The sequence below is a fragment of the Coenobita brevimanus genome, chromosome 56 (genome assembly GCF_032717465.1).
Source record: "Coenobita brevimanus isolate Jiangsu-jjx chromosome 56, ASM3271746v2, whole genome shotgun sequence".
NCBI classification, from domain to species: Eukaryota; Metazoa; Arthropoda; class Malacostraca; order Decapoda; family Coenobitidae; genus Coenobita; species Coenobita brevimanus.
Window position 1 is genome coordinate 102,919 of NC_137009.1, and position 6,586 is coordinate 109,504.

General features: G+C 43.3%; 1 non-coding gene across 1 annotated transcript; it reads left to right on the forward strand.

Moving 5' to 3' along the window:
• The first annotated feature begins 653 nt into the window (after nt 1-653).
• On the forward strand, nt 654-772 carry LOC145401853 (5S ribosomal RNA). Its single transcript, XR_013897692.1, has one exon. It is a non-coding gene; the product is annotated as a 5S ribosomal RNA (ribosomal RNA).
• The last annotated feature ends 5,814 nt before the right edge of the window (nt 773-6,586 follow it).

The following is a 6,586-nucleotide window of genomic DNA, read 5'->3' on the forward strand; positions in this document are numbered from 1 at the left end:
TATTTTCATAGTAATACGTAAAAAATATTTATCCAGCTAGACTAGCATCAAATGAACTCCAAGATCCTCATTTATTTTGCATTAGTAGTCTTTTATTGTACTGAAAGAGGTGGAGTTACATTACTCACTATTGGCTGGAACGAAATACTTTGTAATTGCCCTCTTCAAGTCGATTACTAGCCAATATAAGTAAAAAATCGGTACGATACTTGTAACATCCCAAATATCCAAGTGGCGCATGCGCACTGAAGGTACAGTCCCAGGGACAAGATAGACTCTGCTTTTGTTTACTAATATTGCGGCACCCAAGATTTTGTAATATTCACATTTGAGGACATCAAGATAATTTCTGAAAGGCTGTCTTAGATAAATATTTTTACAGATCAGCTTCTAACTAACTTCTCTATGCTGCAAGATATTACCAAATTCTTCTGTTACTTTGCTTTCATTTCACCAAAGATTTTGTGTGCATGTGGGACAAGGGGAATGTTGTTGATAGTGAGGTGTGAGTTATGACTGTGTTCTACCATGAAAGAGGCCATTCTGAGTCTTTTTGTAGAACACCAGTCATGAAGTGTGTGTGGGAGTGTTAAGTCATCTGGGTAGGAAGCAATGTGTACTTTGTGAGTGAAAGTGAAAAGCACATATTTTTATATAACGGCCATACCACGTTGAGTACACCGCTTCCCGTTCGATCAGCGAAGTTAAGTAACGTTGGGTCTGGTTAGTACTTGGATGGGTGACCGCCTGGGAACACCAGATGCTGTTGGCATCCCTACGTCAAGTGGGTTGGTGGAGGATTAGTGCCCCTCCCTGTAAAACAATTAACTCTAAGCCCTTGGCCACCCTGTCTGGGATACATGGCGTCTGGCAATGAATGAATGAATGAATGAAACATATATTTTTCTATATATACTTATTATAGAGAATATATTCTATTCTGGATTGATTAGCCACTTTGAGAAATATATACATACTGTATATGACACTATATTATCCAAATTGTTTATTTTGTAATTTCATCATTCATAATCTGAGGAAATTGATGGACACCCCTATTAATGCACAGGGGAACATAACAGTACGATCCTGACATCTCAGATTCTCAGCGTGTGTCCTCTTGACTTCAGGCCAGCCTTCCGACCTCTCTCAGAGCAGGCAAAAAATGACTGTTGACCGTTCCTGGATTTGGGACGGTTTGTCGAAATCGTTGACTGAAGGCGAATTTAGGCATTAATAAATTTAAGTTAGTAAATCGTCTCAGATGAGGAAAATATGACTTTCCTCATTGAAACCATATATTAAGAGATACAAATCTACTCATTTCTAAAGAATTAACATAGAAAACATTAAATTATAAGGGATGAATGAGCTGACTAGTTGCTAGACTTGCCAGATTAGAATATTTTTACCTTTTTGTATGACTCATACAAATGAATAAGCTCTTGTTGTGTGTATTCATTGGAGAGTGTAAGTGGTTTGGAAGTAGGAATGACATTAATCCTATCACAAGTGCACACAAACAAATGCAGCATATGATTCATGAGCATGCGTGTCCTACAACGCCTGTGGCAGGCTCGACCATGACGATTGTCAATTGTCTTCCACACCATAAAGTACCCCATTGGGTGAGGAAGGTGAGAAGTGTTAATATTGGGGGTGGGGTTATGAGGGGTAGACCGAGAAAGACATGGGACAAGGTCATTAAGTGTGACCTCAGGGTTAAGGGACTGAAAAGGGAGGCTGCAATGGATCGTGCAGCGTGGAGAGCCGCCATTAGGTGACCAAGGCCGACATACGCAAGCATGTTGGAACCTTTAAAAAAGAAAACGAAAACGATGTATGCACCAAAACGCAAACACAGCTGCACACATCATTCAACCTTACCTCAACACACTACATGAATGGTTCACCACAAACAGGCTCAAAACAGCCCCAGCCAAATCTACAGTGACTCTTCTCACAAACTGGACAGCAGAACACAGTCACATCACACACCTCACCATAAACAACACTCCCCTACCACACACACACACACAGCCAAAATCCTTGGTGTAACATACAATACATTAATGTCATTTAAACAACACATCACAAACATTAAAAATAAAATAACACCAAGACTCGATGCTTTGAGGTCACTTGCCCATACAACATTCGGACACAACAAAGAAACCACCACCACAGTATACAAACAATACATACGTTCAGTGATGAATTATGCAAGCCCTGCCTGGGCTTCTAACCTCACCAAAACACACTACAACACTCTACAGACCATACAGAACAAGGCCCTAAAAATAATCACAGGCTGCACAGCTACTACACCCACAGACAACCTACATCAAGAAACCAAAGTCCTCAAAGTCAAGGATCACCTAGATATGAGAGGCACCCAGTTTCTTGCTGCAGCCTCCACAAACCCACAACATCCACCCACACCAAGGAGCATCAAAACAACTCCCAGCACACGATACCATACACAAATACTGTCATCTCTCCCCCCTCGCCCACCTCAGACCAGCTTCCAGAAGCATATCCATACTCAGATCATTCGCTGCTCCATTCAGTCACTTGAAGACAACACACAGCTGCATGCACGGCCTCCTGACATCCACCCTTCTGAATCCTATCTTCCTCGTGAGGACAGGGTCCACCTGGCCAGGCTGAGATGTGGGCACCATCCAGCCCTCTTAAGCTACTAGATGAGGCTGGATGACTCCATCGCTGATGCCTGTCCAGGATGCAACACAGCACCCCATACTATTAAGCACATTATGGAAGACTCCATTGCTCACAACCTTAACACAGCACCCCATAGTATTAAGCATATTATGCAAGATTGCATTGCACACTATCTGCAACACAGCACCCCATACTATTAAGCATATTATGCAAGACTGCATTGCACACAATCACCTATGCCAACAACACAACATACACTCCTTGAGAGCTCTGTGGGAAAGCCCGGTCTCAGCCATGGCCTTCCTAAAGGGCTCGGGGCTGTCCGGCCAGACTGCCTAGGGAACAACTACTACTCTTCCTTCCATTTCACATGGCTTTACACTGAGTGATGGGTCAAATGGTTTCCTGCTACTCAAGGAACCATTTACAACACTGGGTGGTAACCATATACAGTACCAAGAATCAGGTTGACGCAGGGCCTATTATGGTGCCCCTGTTAACTGGGTGATGTAAATGCAGTGTCCACCCAGGAACCACATCTTCTGTCAGCCACATAAGAACATCAGCCCACTGCATGGGATGGCCCAGTGAGGGCAGCTGCCTGTGTCTGATTGGTCTACTCAATCAGACAGACTGGGGCAGCATAGCACTGTACAATTACAATACCCATTCCATCACAGTACACATGTTCAAAACTGTACTGTACTGTACAGTAAAACCCTCAATACCTCTGCATCTCTGAGGGTTGTCCTTTGCTGGGTTAGCAACAACTGATAACTTTCCTCCATTACCCTCTACATCCATGTAAGAGGCACAGGCACTGACTTCAGCATAAATTAGGAGATTTTCTTACTGAGTTTTTCTTGAAAGGAAAGACATTTCAGTTCCATGACCTGAGTCAGGGAGCCTTTCAGGGAGGTGGTGTGGTGGTGCTGAGGTGCATTTTGGTCACTTATCACTGGTTGCAATCCATTAACACAGCAGCACACTGAAGCAGCAGCATGCTGGGGGTAGGCAACAACACAGCAACACATGGGTAATGCAACTGGCTCAGTATATCTTGCAGGTTAAATCAGTCTAGCCTGCCAACTTGGAGATATCAAAGATGTACTGTATATTTGTCTAGGTATTACACAAGGAAATATATCTTTCAGTGGACCAAAACTACTCCCCAACAACCTACGTACAGCTCCAGCTCCACGTGTCCACTACCTGATGTATGGATTCATGGTCTATGCCTGGGGTGGACTGGTTGCCGCCACGGCGTACGTGTGTCAGGACAGAGGACGGGACATGAGCCTCTACCCACTCTGGAGTTGGTAGTACACCGACCCATGTGATTAAGCCAAGGGCAACAGTACGTAGCAGCAGGAAGTCTGGACGCACCTGTGGAAAAGTTGTTTTTAGCTTATACAGATGTTCTTTGCTTATATGACTTACTAATAAAATGTCTGCCAGCAATGACACTGATATAACCAAGCTGCCTAGCTAAACAAAAGTTCCTCAACTCCTCCCTATCCCCTGAAAAAAGATGGTGGACTGTAAGAGGGTAATTTCAGCCTGCATTCCACTGCATTCACATTTGTATCCTGAACAAAAAATGAGCCAGTGTTTACATGTCCTTCTTGTTCCCATAAAATTATGACTTACACCTGTGAGACTTAGTTATTCACACTACCAATGGAGGAGACTGGCACATATTTAACAACACCTTCTTCACCTTAACTTGGCCCAGATCTTTATTCTTCTCTGCCGTATTTCACAGGTCAACGGCAGAGTGAGACTGTGTTACTGCTGTACAGTGTTTCTATAGTAATTTTTGTGACTGGCACAGTTATCTGGCCTTAATCTATTGTTACAACTAAGCCTTCAAGAAGATGTTATTTTAAGGCCAAGTAAGAGTAAAAACAAGTACAGCAGAAGAGACAGCCTTCTTCACTGATGGCACCTGGGGCTGTTACCTCAATGGTGACATTATCTATCTACCTAGTGCCAGACACCTTCATCCCACAAGGGGTGGCCATAAACAAACTGCCTCCATATTGCCCTGTCCCCCACCATTTCACTGCCCTGCTCCCAGCTCACACCCCCACTCTTTCATATACCTCTCCACTCCATCCCTTCACCTCATCCTTGGCCTCCCCCTTCCTCTCCCCCCCTCCACCTCACTCACATACACTCTCCTCATTAGTCTCTCACTCTCCATCCTTTCCACATGGCCACCCTCCTGAAAACAATACATAAAGTTAATGTCAGTCATACACAAGTTTATATGACACACATACCTCTACACCTAATACAGTGGAACCTCGATCCTCGAACGTCTCACATGTCGAACAAATCGGACCTCAACCAAAAAATTCAAGAAATTTTTGCTCCAGAGGTCGACCAAAATATCGGACCTCGACCAACCTGAACGTAGCCAAACGAAGGGAAGCTGGCCGACCGACAGTCACGCGTCCACCTTTGTTGTTCGTCAACGTGGCCGTCCTGCCGTGCTTCACATTTTTCTTGATTCAGTGCAGTATTAGCCCCTAATAATGGCTCCAAAGAAAGCAAGTTCATCCAGTACGGCTACTGGCAGTGAAAAGAAGAAAGTAGTGCGGAAAATAATTGAAGAAGTGGAAAAATTATTGCTTATCTTCATCAATGAGAAACAGTTAGCAGGAAACAGTGTTAGTGAGTATATAATTTGTGAAAAGGCAAGAGAAATATACTATCACCTCGTAAAGGAAAGCACTGGTACCAGTGCTGAAACTTAAATAGGTAAGCATCTGGGGTCTTGGAACGGATTAAAATGATTTACATTATTTCTTATGGGAAAAATTAGTTCGGTCCTTGACCAATTCGGTCCTGGAACAGCCTTCCAGAATGGATTGTGTTCGAGGACCGAGGTTCTACTGTACTGTTCAGTCCTTTTATATTGTACAGATATATGAACCACTGTTCCTGACCTCTTGGTATTGTAAAGAACTATGCCTCGTTCATCCATCCATCATCTAGTCTTGTACTACTCCTGAACTCAATGGCATGGAGCTAACATATACGCCTATAAATTTTGTACATGGTTATAAACTGGCATACAGGAATTATTCTGTACTATAACACTGCCACAGTGAACAAAGGCTTTTTCCAACATGCCATTCACTTCATTTTTCTTGTTAATCACTTGTCAGTTTATGCTAAAGCTACTTCAAGCTATATTTAATGTGTCTATGAGGAATATATGTGTACGTACTAACCTCTTTAGGAGGGCCAAATAACCTACAGATCCACAGGAAGCAGGAATGTGAGAGGGACCTTGCCCAGCTCGGCTTCACGTTGTGTTAGAGCAAAGGCAAGAGGAACCAGCTGCAGGGATGGGACGAGGGAAAATTCCATTTACCAACTTTTTCCTTATCTAAATTGGCACTATGAATGAAAGATGGCAGAGTGCGGAAACTCCCTGTACTGTTGTTGCAGATGATACTGTGTTGTTAAGTGAAGACGAAGGAGAGCTGCATGGCTTGGTGGATGAGTTTGGGAGTGTGTGTAAGAAACGGAATCTAAAGGTGAATGTAGGGAAGAGTAAAGTGATGGTCTTTGTGAGAGGTGACGTCAGTGAATGTACAGCGAGGTTGGATGGTGAGGAAATGGAAAATGTGAGTACGTTTAAGTACTTGGGTAGTGTGATGAGTAGGGATGGAAGTTTAGAGGGTGAAGTGCTTGAAAGGATACAACAAGGAAGAAAGGTTGCTGGTTCCTTGAAAGCAGTGATAAGAAACTGGGAAGTGAGCATGGAAGTGAAAAAGTTACTACATGACAGTATTGTGATACCAACTCTAACGTATGGAAGTGAAGCTTGGACGTTGTTGGAAGGACACAAGTCAAGAGTGAGAGCAGTGGAAATGAGTTATTTAAG